Source organism: Citrus sinensis, chromosome 2 (assembly GCF_022201045.2).
Source record: "Citrus sinensis cultivar Valencia sweet orange chromosome 2, DVS_A1.0, whole genome shotgun sequence".
Lineage (NCBI taxonomy): Eukaryota > Viridiplantae > Streptophyta > Magnoliopsida > Sapindales > Rutaceae > Citrus > Citrus sinensis.
Genome location: NC_068557.1, coordinates 29133380 through 29151046, shown reverse-complemented (window position 1 = coordinate 29151046; position 17667 = coordinate 29133380). Strand labels below are relative to the sequence as shown.

At 40.6% G+C, this 17667-nt stretch overlaps 1 long non-coding RNA gene across 1 annotated transcript; it reads left to right on the top strand.

The window, feature by feature from the left end:
* Window positions 1-14778: 14778 nt before the first annotated feature.
* Window positions 14779-17015, top strand: LOC102614776 (uncharacterized). The gene is made up of 3 exons (XR_369482.4): window positions 14779-15489; window positions 15767-15830; window positions 16802-17015. It is a non-coding gene; the product is annotated as an uncharacterized LOC102614776 (long non-coding RNA).
* The last annotated feature ends 652 nt before the right edge of the window (window positions 17016-17667 follow it).

The window sequence follows — 17667 nt, the reverse complement described above, 5'->3', positions numbered from 1 at the left end:
TTGATCGATCTCAGTAAAGAAAAACTATTTCATGCGGTAACATTAATTAATTTTTTTTTCAAATGTTTGAAAATACTTAAATACCTAAAGGATCTGTCAACCTAAGGATTTATCCCTGAACTTCGCCTAATGGTGCTAATTAAGTCACCGGTATTAACAAGACTCTTATCGATTCGTGGTTTTTCATCCTTATCTCTTAGATTAAAAATCAAGTCAGAAACACAAGTGGATGCAGAAACATTTCGTAGCCAAGTTATAAACATGGGATAAGATGGGAGAGCTTTTGAGTTGAATTATTTTGAAGTGAGCAAGGATCATTACCAGTTTACCACAATACAGAATATATTTGATCATTCAAACAATAACTCGTGTCATATCTCAAATCTCCTGAGGGTATTTAAGTCTTTTAATTTTTAGTGATTCTTTTTACCCTAGTATAAATAGAACATGATGTTTCTTTTTCATTACAAGAGAGAAAAGAAAAGAAAAAGAGAAGAAGAAAGTCTTCTTCTTAGTTCTATCATAGGCAACACATGGGATCAAGTTGTTATTGTTGGGAGAAGTTTTGGAGGTAAGTTTTAATTATTGGTTTCTATTAAATTATTCTGGAGAAGCACGATTGCAATAGAAGTAGAAATCTAAGATTTTGGAGAAGCACGATTGCAATAGATGTAGAAATCTAAGATTTTGTACAAATATGCTGACAGTGAATTATTACGGAAATCATAGTAATTTGTACAAATTGATTTTGATTCTGATTTTTGGGTATGTTAAACTATACATCGTCTAGAATGTTTTGAAACTTGTTTCAAGTTAATCGGATAAGATTTCAATTAATTATGATTTTTCAAATTCAAGTCTGAAAACCTGAAAATTTATGATTTCGGTGAATAACGTGAATTACGAAATTATTTCTACCATATCTAGACTTCTTAAAAAATTATGAAATTTGGACCAATGATTTTTATATATGTCTAGTATGATTCTGGAAATTTTCATGATTTTATGATAAAGAAATAAATTGTTTTGTATTTTTAAAGTAAGTGTGTTCAAAACAGAAAACTGTTTGACAGTACTATTGATGATGTCTGAAATGTGAATTATTTTCAGTCGTTTTGGAAGGAATTATGTTATGAAATTTTTATCAATGAACTTTCAATGTGTCAGCATATGGTCTGTAAAATTTGAGATTCTTCCAATAAGAGAATAATTTATTAAAAATCGGAGAAGTATGGACTGTTATGTTTTGAGGGCCGATTATTGAGGACATTTGAGGTTGAGCTTAGGAGATGTTTAAATTGAGATATTTGAGGACATTAGAGTTTATTATTGAGATTTGATTATATCTTATGAGAATTTATTGATGATTTTAGGTTGATGGTATCAGTATGCATTTGTTATGTGAGGATGCCAAGAGGTAAGTAAACTAGACTTTAAAATGAATCACACTAAACAATATATATGTTTGACTTGTGTGAAAAGCCTATTTTGATATATATATCTGGATATGGATTTAGATGTCTCTGCCCATGTGTTTATGTGATGTGTTGGCATGTGTTGGGCGTGATTATGTACATGGGCATATGTATGTGTGATGGTTCATTGGCATGAGCACGAAAATGCATTGAGTTTTCTATGAATGAGAAAGTGGATTTTAACAAACAAAATTTTTGTTTTATGAGATTTTGCATTGGGGGCCACCTCTTGAAATTGTGTGGGGGCCACCTCTTGGGACTATGCGGGGGCCACCTCTTGAGGGCCAAAGTGTCAGGCATGGTGCAAAGTGTCACGCACAGCACAAAGTGCCACAATTGCAGAATATGTATTTCATCGAAAGAAAATGAGAAAGTTTGAAAGCGACAGAAAGAGATTTTTATGAAATTATTTTATAGTATTTCTAAAAGATCATGGCATATCATCCATTGCATTATGTATGAGTATGTATGTAATTTCGTATAAGAAAAAAACTAGTTTGCTTACTAGATTTTGTACTCATTATAGTTTATTGTGATTAAGTTTCCATAAGTCAGGATTGATTCGTGATGAGTGAGAAGATGGATTTGAATTGAGGATATTAGATGGTTTGGTTGAGTTTTTAAGTTATTCCGCTGGCTTTTGTATTTGAGGCTCGAATTTTATCGGTTGTAAAGAGTTATTTAAATTCATATGTGAGTTGTGGACATATTTGCCCTTAGATTTCGAATTTGGGTGTTACAACTCGTTTAACAATACTCAATAGAAAAAAGAAAAACAATCGTCATTTGTGAAGCATTTCAAAAAAAAAAAAAAAAACCAAATTACTCTGTAAATTTGTTCCTACTTAAACTCACACTAACATTGATTACATAGGCAACAGAATACGCAGTTATCACCCTTTTCATCATTATCCAATTAAACACCAAGGCGCTCACATATTGTTATGTTTCTGTTGAAAAAAAGAAAAGAAAAAAGAATGGATTGCATCCGGCAATTTAGCGGTGAAACAACGATAATCTCCTTGTTCCTATTTAGTTTATCATCAGGCTCCGATGAAACAGAGGTAAGAGACATTTTGCTTGCACCTAGTTCTCTCTGGGGTGGCAATAGCTTGATGTCTTCCAACCGAATCTTTTGAGTTTGGATTCTTCAGCCCTGGAAACTCCAGTCAAAGTTTCTTGGTCATCTCGTACAAGAATCTGCCTCCCCTAGTGATTTGGGTGGCCAACAGAAACGGTTCTATCAATTCTAAGTCCGGAAAATTATAGTTATCCTCTGAAAGTCTTTCACAAGACAATGATTTGGGCATTATATGGAATGTAATCCTTCCAAGGGCTACAGGCAGTCCTGCTTTGCAGCTTTTGGTCGCAGGTAACCTTGTTTTGAGAGAGTTTTCCCTAAGTCATTCAGAAGGGTACTTGTGGGAGAGCTTTGATTCTCCGTCCGATACAATCTTGCCTGGAATGAAGCGGGGAATGAACCTCAGGACCGGCTGGAACCAAAATATAAAAGCATGGAAGTCTGAAGACGATCATTCTCGTGGTTTACACTTTCAGCTTGGAAAAATCTGATACACCTCAGCTGGTTTCATGGAGACGCACTGAGAAGGTTTTCCGCTCGTGGAATGGGATCATGTTTAGAAGAAGCGGCGAGCATAAACCCAGTCAAGTTTTCCACATAATTTTGTGTCAAATCCTAAAGAGATTTATTATACATTAAATAATACTAATAACTTCATAGGCACTAAGTAACACTAATAACTCCATTCTATTGAGGCTTTCCCTGACCGACTATGGCTCCATTTGTTTTTTTGTATGGGATAATCATAATAACAACAGTGTGTCCGTGTTGAACCTTGGACACAACGATTGTGACAGGATGGGATTTGTGGACCTTATGCAATTTGCTAGAATGATGCCGATCCCGAATGCCGTTGCCTACAAGGATTCAGGCCACGGTCTTGAAAATAGGGGGACATGATGATTTAGTCTGGCGGCTGCAAACGGAATTTGGAGGCGGATTGTGGAGATGGTGAAGTTTTTCTGATGTTTGAAGGAATAAAGCTTCCGGACAAAGTCGAGCTTACATGTGAGTTTGAGTGTTCGAAGTATTCTTCTTGTTTGGCTTATATGAAACATTATACTGTAGCCGGAGAAATTATTTATATACGAATGGCTTGAACAGAGCTAGGTAAGTATCACCTCTTGAATACTGTTACATTGCTGTCATGTATATATATACTGCACCATGACAATTTGGGGTAAAAGTAATGATTTTTGCTTTATTTATGATTCCCAACTCAATTTTTTTTTTACTTATTTTCAAAAAAAAAAAACTCAAAGTCTTGCCTCACATATTTTTCAACCACGGGTACAAATTTATATAATGTTTCATATGAGTTTGATCAATTGTCCACCAAATGTTTGATTAAATTCCTTGCGAGTGGAGTGTGTTTGTAACGCCAACAATTACAACTAAAAAACGAATGATTGATTTCAATTTTCTGTTAAATGCAACAATTTGATTTCACTTTTCCATTGGATAGCCGGAGTCAATTGCGGTTGGAAAGAGAATTCGGCAGGGGAAGGAAAAAAAAAAAAGTCCGGCGCACTGTCATACCAATGGTTTCTATGATGTTTCTCTTTGTTATCTCTGCCCTGCATATTTTTCGTTCGATAGAAGCGAAAAGAAGAGGTAACACAACTTGCGCATCTGATTTGCATCGTCAACTTTTTGTAAGGATGCATTCCATTTACCCAAATATCAAATACATTAGTTTATCAAAGAAGGATGGAAATCTTGATTGAGAATTTACCCTTCAGTATTCATTAAGCATCTGCTCATGCATTTTCATAATTGGACAGTCACAAAGTTCAGATTTATTGATTAATGCGAGATATTTTTAGAAGACTGTTCTATTTTTTAGGAATTTCGAATTAAAGCTGAGGCCTATGAGCAAAGAGAGAGTTGAACACCAGGCTCAAAGTTTGCAAGAGTGATGATATCATTACTATGGGGAAGTTTAGAAGCAAGAACCATTTTATTTCAGTCTGCAGAGACCTTGGAAGATCGTGCCTTGTTATATTTTGGGTATAAAGCCCAAAGAACCACTATATGGTGTCCTTATCTGGAGAAAGTTAGGGAGCAGCAGTCATTACTAAAATTTTTGAAGGGTTAACGGGTATTTGACTGCAACAATGTTTCCTAGAAAAATTTGTGTACATTTTTGTTATTTGTTGTGTGCATGTTGTCTTCTTCTTTTTTTTACTTTTCTCCCTTTCAATGCAATAGGTGTTTAGGGAATGAAATAGGGTGACCAAGATAAAGGTGTTTGCTCACACATTATCGCGCTCTCCTCAAAGTAAAAGTGAGCAAATGGTTGAGCAGATCATCTCGACCAGAAAAATATGTGGTGACCTCGACCAGGAAGTCACCAGGAAGCGCGTCATCCGCGAGGCCAATTTCCTGCAAGAAGCATAAAGCCATTCCTGCTGTATTCTTGCTAAGGGTTGATTCGAGGAGACCCGGTCAATGACAGTTGGCGAGGCATGCTCTCCAGCCCGAGAATCTAGGCACGAAGGCCACGCAACCACCCATGACTACGAAAATGGGGAATCCACGTTCGAGAGGTGGGATGATAACAGACGTAGGCTGCGAAAAGCTGGGATTCAGAGGAAGCCTATAAAAAGGTAGCCAACGAATGTAAAAAGGTGAGCAATTTTGAGATTAGAAGAGAGCTAAAGAAATTCTAAAGAAGAGCAAACTACGAAAAAGCCATAAGATCTGTGGCAAGCGTTCCCCGAACCTTCATATCTGACTTGAGCGTCGGAGGGTTTGCACCGGGAAAACAACCGGCGTACTCTGACCTGTCTGTGTGCGCAGGAACCTCTGGAGAAGAAGCCTTACGAGGAGACCTCCTGGTCGTGGTGAAGTTGATCGAGCAGAGAGCCTGGTCGTAGAACGAGGAGAACCAGAATCTCGCATCAATATTTTGGCGCCGTCTGTGGGGAGCTGATCAAAAAGCTTCTGTTGATAGTAAGAAGGGGAGTAAAGCAAGTGAAAAACGATGGAAACAGGGGAAGCAATGCAGATAACATCCCTCGATACCCGAGTGGAAAACAAGAATAGCAGACAAGAACCTGTAGAGGATCTGGAAACTGTAAGCCTGGGACCAGAGAATCCGGGAAAGACAATCAGAATCGGGTCGAGACTTAAGGGAGAGCAAAAGCAGGAGTTGGTGAAATGCTTACAGGCTCATGCAGATGTGTTTGCTTGGACACATGAAGACATGCCAGTGATTGACCCTGAGGTAGCATGTCATAAGCTAGCAATAAAGAAAGGTGCTCGGGCAGTAAGGCAGAAGAGGAGGTGCTTCAACCAGGAGAGGTATGAGGCTATAAATGGCGAGGTGGAGAAGCTCTTGAGAGCAGGGTTCATTCGGGAAGTCAATTACCCTGAATGGATATCGAATGTAGTGTTGGTAAAGAAAGCGAATGGCAAGTGGAGGATGTGTGTGGATTTCACAGACCTCAATAAGGCGTGCCCAAAGGACGGCTTCCCTTTACCAAAGATCGATCAGCTAGTAGATTCAACGGCTGGACACGCTCTGCTTAGCTTCATGGACGCGTTCTCGGGATACAACCAGATCCCCATGTACGAGCAGGACAAGGAGAGCACGGCTTTCATCACTAACCAATGTTTGTTCTGTTATAGGGTAATGCCATTTGGTCTCAAAAATGCTGGGGCCACCTATCAGAGGCTGGTGAACAAAGTCTTTAAGCCGTTGATTGGGAAAACCATGGAGGTGTACGTGGATGACATGATCACCAAGTCCAAAATCCCGAAGGAACATGTCAGACACCTCGAGGAGACATTCGAGCTTTTGAGAAAGTATAAGATCAAGCTCAACCCGGAGAAATGTGCTTTTGGGGTCGAGTCGGGGAAGTTCCTTGGATTCATGGTGAGTCATCGGGGGATCGAAGCAAATCCCGAGAAGATCCAGGCGATCGTGCAGATGAGGTTTCCTCGTAGCCTGAAGGAAATACAAAGCCTTACGGGGAGATTGGCGGCATTGAGCCGATTCATATCCAAGGCTACAGATAAGTGTCAACCATTCTTTCAAGTGATAAGGAGGGGAAAGAAAACAGAGTGGACCCCGGAATGCGAGGAAGCCTTTCAGAACTTGAAGCAGTATTTACAGCAAGCCCTTCTACTATCCACACCGAGGGATGGGGACAAGTTATTTTTGTATCTGGCGGTATCGGATCGGGCCGCCAGTTCTGTTCTGGTGAGAGAGGAAGAAGGAGTTCAGTATCCAATATACTACACCAGCAAGGCCCTGCTCGACGCTGAGACCAGGTACCCACCATTGGAGAAATGGGCACTTGCCCTTGTGGTTGCTGCTCGGAAGTTGAGGCCATATTTTCAGGCATTCCCAGTCTCGGTTATAACAAACCAGCCATTGCGTCAAACTCTGCACAAGCCCGACGCTTCTGGTCGGCTCGTCAAGTGGGCTATAGAGCTGAGCGAGTTCGACATAGACTACAAACCCCGAGCAGCGATGAGGGCTCAGGCAATGGCCGATTTCGTAGCAGAATTCACAGAGCCTGAAGTATGTTTAGACCAACAAGATGTAGTTGCAGACAGTGGCGAAGCTCAAGTATGGCAAATGTCTGTAGATGGGTCATCAGGGGAGCAGGGATTGTATTGGAAGGCCCGGAGGGGGAAGAGATCTCTTATGCTGTAAAGTTAGAATTCGCAGCAACGAATAACCAGGCAGAGTATGAAGCCTTGATAGCAGGATTGGAACTGGCTAAGGCCGTGAGAGCAGATAGAGTGAAAATCAGAACTGATTCACAGCTGGTTGCGAATCATGTCAGTGAAAGATTCCAACCGAGAGAGGAGAAGATGGAGCAGTACTTGAAGATAGTCAGACAGATGATGGAGAAATTCGAAGCGGTGGAGGTGGTACAAATCCCTAGGGAGCAGAATAGTCGAGCAGATATTTTGGCCAGAATGGCAGCGGTAGCAGACCCAAAAATGCCAAAGTCGGTCCCTCTGAAGGTGAAGTCCAGCCCGAGCATCGAGCAGAATTTGGGGGTGCTGCGAATAGAACAAAAATGCTCGTGGATGGACCCGATAGTTTCATACCTCAGAGACGGGGTACTACCACCAGACAAGCTGCGAGCTCGGAAGATTAGAGCCCATGCCTCGAGATACACGATGATTGATGGGATACTGTATCGGCGAGGATATACACTACCGTTCCTTCGATGTTTGGATGAGGACGACGCGGATTACGTACTGAGAGAAGTACATGAAGGAATTTGCTGGAATCATTCTGGTGGGAGATCCCTGGCCCACAAGGTTCTAAGGCAGGGATATTTCTGGCCGACAATGCACCAGGATGCACAGGAGAAGACCAGGAGCTGTGCAAGCTGCCAGAGTTTTGCAAGTTTCCCCAGCCAACCACCAGAGAAGCTCACCTCTATGGTCTCCCCTTGGCCATTTGCTCAATGGGGAATTGATTTGATCGACCCGCTGCCAAAAGGACGAGGAGCAGCAACGCATGCAATAGTTGCTATAGATTACTTCACGAAGTGGATAGAGGTCGAAGCCCTTAGCAGGATCACAGAGAAGAAAACAACAGACTTTGTGTGGAAAAACCTGGTCTGTCGATACGGGATCCCTTACGCCCTGGTAACGGATAATGGCAGGCAGTTCGATAATCACAGCTTCAGGGATTTCTACCAGAACCTCGGGATAGAGCTGAAGTATTGCTCGCCTGCTCACCCGCAATCGAATGGACAAGTAGAAGCAGCCAACAAGACCATCAAGAGGCTTTTGAAAACCAGGCTTGAAGCAAAAAAGGGCACATGCGTTGATGAGCTGTCAGGTGTCCTATGGACATACATGACAACCCACAAAACAGCAACTGGGGAGACACCGTTCGCCCTGGCTTTCGGACATGAAGCGGTCGTACCAGCTGAGATAGGAACGACCACGCACCGGACAAACCATTTCAATGAGCAGGAGAACGACGAGCAGATGTGTTTGAATCTTGATCTGCTAACGGAGAAGAGGGAGCAAGCAGCTGGCCGATCAGCCATTTACCAGCAAAGGGTTGCTCGCTATTATAACCAGAAGGTGAATGTACGGCAGTTCAGGGTCGGAGACTGGGTACTGAGGAGAGTGAATCAGAACACCAAAGACTCGACTCAAGGAGTGCTCGGTCTGAATTGGGAAGGGCCATATAGAGTCAAGCAGCTAGTTGGTCCGGGAGCTTACAAGCTGGTTCGCATGGATGGCCACGAGGTGAAGCGCCCATGGAACGCAGCACACCTCAGGAAATATTTCCAGTAAGAGTCGTTAATATTCTCAAGTTCTTTCTGTTCGTATTTACCGTTATTTATTTTATGACTAAGCAATTTCATGTAAGTTGAATCCTGCAATTAATGGAACGTCGAAGAATTTCAGTCACTTGCAACTGTGGAAATTTTCAAAGGCATGCAAAGGCTCAAAGTCTCAAAGCCTGTTTTATGGCGAGACAGAAGCCAAGCGTGCCAGGATCTGCTCGACCACGAGAAGGCGAGCAGAATCACAATCCTTGAAGAATCAAAGGCATGCAAAGGCTCAAAGTCTCAAAGCCTGTCTTATGGCGAGACAGAAGCCAAGCGTGTCAGGATCTGCTCGACCACGAGAAGGCGAGCAGAATCCCAATCCTTGAAGAATCAAAGGCATGCAAAGGCTCAAAGTCTCAAAGCCTGTCTTATGGCGAGACAGAAGCCAAGCGTGCCAGGATCTGCTCGACCACGAGAAGGCGAGCAGAATCCCAATCCTTGAAGAATCAAAGGCATGCAAAGGCTCAAAGTCTCAAAGCTTGTCTTATGGCGAGACAGAAGCCAAGCGTGCCAGGATCTGCTCGACCACGAGAAGGCGAGCAGAATCCCAATCCTTGAAGAATCAAAGGCATGCAAAGGCTCAAAGTCTCAAAGCCTGTCTTATGGCGAGACAGAAGCCAAGCGTGCCAGGATCTGCTCGACCACGAGAAGGCGAGCAGAATCCCAATCCTTGAAGAACCAAATGCATGCAAAGGCTCATCAAAGTCTCAAAGCCTGTTTTATGGCGAGACAGAAGCCAAGCGTGCCAGGATCTGCTCGACCACGAGAAGGCGAGCAGAATCCCAAGCATTGAAGAATTTACTAAGGCATGCAAAGGCTCACCAAAGTCTCAAAGCCTGTTTTATGGCGAGACAGAAAGCCAAGCATACCGGGATCTGCTCAACTAAGCGAAGACGAGCAGACCACTAAAGTTCCAGTCTTGATTCGTTTCACTCTCAACACTAGAAACTGGGGGACTGGTGTTTAGGGAATGAAATAGGGTGACCAAGATAAAGGTGCTTGCTCACACATTATCGCGCTCTCCTCAAAGTAAAAGTGAGCAAATGGTTGAGCAGATCATCTCGACCAGAAAAATATGTGGTGACCTCGACCAGGAAGTCACCAGGAAGCGCGTCATCCGCGAGGCCAATTTCCTGCAAGAAGCATAAAGCCATTCCTGCTGTATTCTTGCTAAGGGTTGATTCGAGGAGACCCGGTCAATGACAGTTGGCGAGGCATGCTCTCCAGCCCGAGAATCTAGGCACGAAGGCCACGCAACCACCCATGACTACGAAAATGGGGAATCCACGTTCGAGAGGTGGGAGGATAACGAACGTAGGCTGCGGAAAGCTGGGATTCAGAGGAAGCCTATAAAAAGGTAGCCAACGAAGGTAAAAAGGTGAGCAATTTTGAGATTAGAAGAGAGCTAAAGAAATTCTAAAGAAGAGCAAACTACGAAAAAGCCATAAGATCTGTGGCAAGCGTTCCCCGAACCTTCATATCTGACTTGAGCGTCGGAGGGTTTGCGCCGGGAAAACAACCGGCGTACTCTGACCTGTCTGTGTGCGCAGGAACCTCTGGAGAAGAAGCCTTACGAGGAGACCTCCTGGTCGTGGTGAAGTTGATCGAGCAGAGAGCCTGGTCGTAGAACGAGGAGAACCAGAATCTCGCATCAACATCAATAGCATCTGGAAAATGATGATCTTCCTGTATATTGAAGTAGAATCCTAATTTTCCTTCTTCTTTCTTTTGATATGTGCTTTAACATTCCTATGCAGCAGCACTTGAGAAAGTAGCATTTAAAAAATGTTATGAAGATAATCCAGTGGAGGAACTAGAATCGCCCGCTTTTGATCTGGTTTTAGTTTCTACTGCCACTAATCAATTCTCCTTCGAAAATAAGATTGGACAGGGTGGCTTACGGAGATGAAATAACAGTGAAGTGTTGAGTGTTAGAAAATGCATATTTATAAAGGAGAAAACCATCATTTTACATTTCAAGTCTTACTAACAACCCTTACTTTTATGTATTTAACCTTCTTGTGATGTAATTACGTGTGTGTTATTTTAATTAAGTATTTTATGTATTTTAGGGGTATTATGGTCATTTCACAATAAAGGAGAGATCAGACGGCAAAACGGACATCACTTTTGAACTCAGGACGGTCGAAAACCTTAGGAGGAGCATAAAAGAAAAAATGGCACTATTCACATGTACGGTACTATTCACGTATACGATACTGTCTACGTTACTGTTCACGGCACTGTTCACATAGACGGATCGATGACGTGGCATTGACCGATGATGTGGCATTGACTGATGAGGTGTCACGATCCTGTTGGACTAAAATTCTTATGTACTATTGATGGTGACGTGGCAGCATATCAGTGGACGAAAAATCTCGCGTACGGTGCATGCATCACACAGGATTATTTTCAACCAAACCGCGTTACTGTTCATCCGCGTGGTCAAACCGTGGACTGTTGACTGATGACATGGCGCAATCCTGAGCGTCCAAACTGTTTTTAATCCGATGGCCATGATTTACTCCATGTATCTATAAAAAGGGGGCCTCCCCCCCCCCCCTAATTTGATATCTTTGAATCCATTTTTGGGATCCATTTTCTGTAATTCCTTCTCCATCTTGTATTTTCTTTGTATTTTAATAAATTCCCATTTTGCCCCTAGTTCAATTATGAGTAGCTAATTTCCTTTCAAGCTTGGGTTGAAGGTGAAGTCTCAACATGTGTCATGGGCTTTATTTGGTAAATTTATTTTCTTTTCCCCTCTAGTTTTTGTGGATGATTTGACTTATCGTCGACAAATAATACTGATCTTGTCTAGATACCGCCTTGGTTACACCAGCTCTCTAGTATAAGGTTATTATTATTTGGCACGATAAGCCCTTAGCACCATATTGATTAGAGCGTGGTTCATGAGGTGTGGATTCCCCCCTCATGATTTAATTGGTATTAATAAGGAATATTTAGCCCATGATGCATGTTGATACGGATCCAGATACCCAAGTATATCATTTCAATAGAATTCTCTTCAATTTATTCTCGCTATTTCAATTCCAATTTTAGAATTTATTCTCGCCATTTTAATTTAAGTTTTAGCATATTCCAAATCATTTCCACCACAAATCCAATCCCCGATTTACAAAATTAATTCTATACACAATTAAAATCCACCTCCTCGTGGGATCGATACTCATCACCATTAGTCTATACTACAATAGATTCGTGCGCTTGCGAGTACATTAAAATTTGCACAACATGAAGCAGGGCTGTCAAAAAATTCTGGGCGAGGTCTACAGGAGTTCAAGAAAGAAGTTATTTTGTTTGCAAACCTTCAGCATCGAAACCTTGTTAAAATATTGGGATCTGAATTCAAAGAGATGAAAGGATGCTAATTTATGAGTATCTGCCAAATACGAGCTTAGACAATCCCTATTGGGTAAAGCCATCCAAAATTAATAGCTTTGTTTTCTATTTTCACTTGTAAAGTAGGCTCGATATTTAATGATTTGAGTTTGAATATTTGCATTTTCCACCTATAAATATGAAAACGTTTCTTAAATGGAAGATGTGACAAACATTCTTTATGGGATTGCTCGTGTGATACTTTATTTGCCTGAAGACTCGAGACTAGAAATTATCCACAGAGATCACAAAACAAGCAATGTACTATTAGATGCTGAAATAAATCCTAACATTTCAGATTTTGGCCCAGCAAGAATTTTTGGAGATCAAACAGAAGAAGTGACCGGAAGAGTAATTGGAACACAGTCAGTTCTCTTAGTCTTCATCAGAGGTCAATAATTTGGCTTAAAATATTGAAAACTTTCTTTTGGCATGCAGTGGTTACGTGTCTCCATAATATGCATTGAATGGGTCATTTTTAATGAAATCAGATGTATTCAGCTTTGGTGTGTTGACGTTGGAGATAGTAAATGGCAAGAAGAATTGGGGATTTCATCATCTTGATCGTGATCTTAATCTTATAGGACATGTAAGCATAAATATTTGGATATATTACTAACCTACCCCTGTCACAAGATTAAAATTTCTGTTTTAACTTGCAATTTTTTGCTGTGACAGTGAAGACTGTCCCGGAATTGCTGCAGGCATGGAAACTATGGAGTGAAGGAGATCCAATGGAAATAATTGATGAACAGACGAAGATGAAGGGACCGTTTTCTGCGGATGAATTGGTGAAATGCATCGAAGTAGGCCTCTTGTGTGTGCAGCAACGGATAGAAGACTGGCCAACAATGTCATCTGTGCTAACCATGTTAAGCAATGAGAGCATTAAGGTTCCCCAGCCAGAAGAAGTTTGTTTTGCAACTTCTTCCTCTGTGGACAAAATTGTTATTCTGCCAACATTTTAACTATCACAGATTTCGAAGGACGATAGATGGATTAGTTCATTTTCTAAAATTAGACAGCATTATAGACCTTTGTTGGAGCTAACTACTACAAATGTCAATTGAGCTAACCATAGGTGTGTAATTTTATTCAAAATAAGAGACCTTTTCTTCGGATGTCAACTGATGAGAAGGAAGAAAATTTTTAATGCGTCCACGCGAGCAGGTGACCACGAGTAATTTTCAACAATTATGAAAGGATCTTCAACTAGGTAGAAGTAAACTAAATTTTCCCTTTAAAATTATGAATTCTGTGTTCAAGAAGAGTCGACCGCCAGCCTGACACACAAAGTAAAATCATTACAGATGCAATAAATTTAGATTTCTAAACGCATACTGCATAAGTGAAAGCTCACAAACGCTCAGCCAAGCAAACAAGAAAAAATAATCTCCAGCAAGCCAGTCTAAACGCTGGCCTTCATGGCTTCTCTGAGAATTATATTCGAACTTGGTGCAGTTCTCCTTTTCACTTGGCCCGCAAGGATTATCTCAGTTTCCCCTGTACAAGAACTGTGCTCCGTACTGGAATGATGGGCGATGAAATGGTCGCACACTAAGAGGAATACCGGTTGTAACCACCGGACTCGAAACCTACGAGGTTGATTATTCCAAGCAGACTGAGGTTTTTAGCTACACTTTCGAGAACAATCCTAACGAAATCTATGTAATTTTCTCAGCAAGAAATGGTACCTTGCCCTCTATACTTGTTCTTGAACTAATAGGGACTGTGCAGGGGCTACTCTGGCGTGAGAACACCAGGAAAAAAAAAAGCATGGGTAAAATTTGGATGGCACCGGACGACTGGTGTGAGATTTTATGCTGGGTCTAGCCCATCAGCTGTACGTGCGGACAATGCAATAAAGTGCACATGCCTACCAGAATTCAAGCCAATGTATCCCCATGATTGGTTCATAAACTGTGTGGAAAAGAGGAATCCAGATTGATGTGGCAAAGGTTACGGAGAGGGGTTTGTGAAGCTCGAAGGGGTGAAGGTGCCTGATGCTAGATTTTCCAGAAATTACGGGTAATACGAGCTTAAAGGAATGTGAGAAAGAGTGCATTGGACAGTTGTAACTGTACAGGGCATGCTAGTGCAGATGTTAATTAAAGCGGACGGGATGAATAGCGTTGATGCAGTGGAGTTTTGTGAGTATATATTTTCAATTTATTAGTCATTTAGCATATCGTACATTAGTTTTGATTGCAAAGCCAGAAAAATCTGAATCACTTGCCCTGTGGAATCCATTCACTAACATTTGTGAATTGAAGTTCAGACCACTTCTTTTTTTTTAACCTAACAAGACAGAAATTGTAGCGCTCGGTTGAGGCCATTTTATATATTATCTAAATAAACAATTGAAGATTTAAAGTGGGTGGGTTCGGTGAAATTTCAGGTAAATCCTGTTGGCTGTAAAACTTTTTTGATGATTAATCGGCAAATCTTTGTCCGTATCAAGTTTGAAACTTCCAAAATATCCGGATCCACCGGGGTAGAATGGACGGAAACCTATTTATTGTTGTTGACAACGTTGCTTGGTGGACCGGAGATTATAAATTCTGCCAACTATTGGCCACATAGTTGTTACGTCCTAACATTACCACCCTCACTGTAACATATGTGGAAAAAAAAAGGGTGAGGCGGTTAAAAAGTAAATAAAAGTAAAAGAAGAAGCTGGAAATGGGGAAACATACACACGTGTGAGAGAGTGAGAGAGAAGCTATCAAAACCGACCCAAAAACCCGACCCATTTGACCCGAAATCGACCCGGCCATATCTTGCGATTCCGGCCACCCTATTGGTCAAGCTTGCTACCAATCTGAAGCTTGAAGACCGGCCATCATACCCAGCTGTCCACGTCGCCGAAAAATAGCCAGAACGTCGGCAACCAAAGCTTGAAAAACCCGCGACTTTCCACTTTGCTCTGCCGGGATTTTCACCGGTTTTGGTGACACCACCGGCTGGATTTTGTTCCCCACGACTCCCTTTTGATTTTCCGACCATCCACAGCCACCGAGAGCCGTCGATTTGCTGTGGTTCAGCCGTTGTAGTTACAGGGCTGTCGAGCTAGATTCCGGTGTCGTCGCCACGTGTGGGAGCGCACTGCCTGTATCATTGAACTCAGCTCAGTGAGATGTGTCAAACCTGAACTTCATGGTCACCGTTGCTTGAATTTCGGCGACCGTTGACTGGCGAGGGCAATTCGGTAATTTCACATTTTGAGGGCGATTTTGTAATTTCTGAGTCTGTGGATATTTTAGTAATTCCTGAAATTGAGGATTAGGTATAATTATGATTCCGATGGTGATTTGGTGATTTACGATTTCAGAGTATTTTAATGATTTACGGATTCGAGGGTATTTTGGTAATTCTATCGACACGAGAGTTGTAAATTATGGACAAATGTTTGTTTCGAGTTTATTGCATAAATTTAGTCTTAATTCCGATTGACGAAAAATGATTATGTTGTTTCCTTAATTTAGGAGGATCTGCGAGCAAGAACCGGTCCGCGGACGTGGACGATAACCAAGCGTGAACATCGTCACTGTGAGTGGAATATACAAAATTTATTTTCATAGTTAATTATGATAGTAAAGCATGTTTGTGAAATAAGTATTTTAAATGTTCTGATTTAATGATTTTCTCGAAATGAATTTTATTCACGCGTTGATATTATATTAAAATGTTTGGTTAATGATTTTTCGTATTGACTTTGAATAAAATATGATAGTATTTTAAATATGAGAAAAGTGGATTTAGATGTGATAATGAAAAGAAATGTATGATTTAAAGTATAATCAGAATGTACATGAATATAAGTATAGAGATTGTTTTTAAAATAATTGGACAGTACCCTTCCCTCTAGATATAATGATACAGATGAGATGAGAGGCATTTGAGGTCCGTCTGAAAACACATAGAGGCTTTTAGGGGTATATGCATGCGGTATGATGATTACAGCGATACAGATATGAGATACAAACAAATATTGAGATACAGATTATGCATATGAGATACAAGCTTTTGGGGCTCGTCTGAGTACACACAAAGGCTTTTGGCCTTGTGCTTGGGCGCTTTTATCATTTGGGGACTAGATTATGGATGCACAGATATGATGAGATATGAGATGATATTTTCATGTCTATCCGTATAGTTCCGGGGCGTGACTGTACCTAGATAGTATGTTATTGCCCTTTGAGGTCTGGATACGACGAGATTATTTCCTTAGGTATTTGTTTGGTGATGATTTTTAGATTTGTGTATTCTATATGATATTGTGATATGATTTATATAGTTATTAGGTACGATATTATATATGTTTTTCATGGTTAGTGATTTGATTTAAATGTTAAATGATTTATTACCGGTTTCTCGCATATAGTTTGATGAAATCGTGTTTGGAAATGATATGATTATTTCTTTGAAAGTAAGAACTAATTTTCAAAAATTACTATCCACTCATTGAGCTCACTGAGTTTTATACTTATTCCGTTTTTATTATATTTTCCCCCCACTAGGAGGTTGCAAGTACACCAGACTGATCCAGCGACTGTAAATATATTTTGAGTCTTGGCCACGTGATGATGTTAGAAGATATAGATGATTTTTGTTAGGACATCCTGATCATCTCACTCTTTTGGGATTGTATAATTTTGTTATATTATTATTTTGGGATTAAGAATAAACCAATGTATGTTAATATTATTTATAATATAATCTTTTGATATTCTAGAGCCATTTTTAGTAAAATTTAGTATTTTTGTTGAGGATGTTAATTATTGGAGTTGGTTGTATTGAATTATTTTGGGGAGTGTTTTATTCATATTTACATATTGAGAGTGTTATATTTATAAATAAGATTGTTGAATTTTCGGCTACATTTTCATTAATTAGATTATTATCAAATCCGTTTTGATGAGACTAAATTGACTCATCTGGGAGAATTTGGGGCGGGTTGTTTCACTCACCATCCCCTTTATTGCCACGCCTTTTCTCGCTGGTACGAATCAGTAGCCAAAAATATCTAGGATCTATTAATGCCGACGCTTTCCTCCTCCTGAAGTCAAGCTAATCTCAATCATCTAATTGATTGGTCAATAAGCTCAAACTTGAAATAAAAATATTTAAAAATCAGTAGAAAATTGCTTACCCGAAAACTTGTTTGCCCACACTATTTTCTTGTTTTTTTTTCCTGCTTTTCGGTCCAATATGTGGCTGCCAGTCATTCAGCATTCCGAAGTTTCATTGTATTAACTTGAATCAAGCAGTTTTTACTTTTTTGCACATAAAGGTTCTTGTTACAATCATTGTAACTGATTTGTATAACTGAGCTTTACCCATGGATATAACTGTATTAGAAAGTTTTCCAACTTCACAGTCGGCC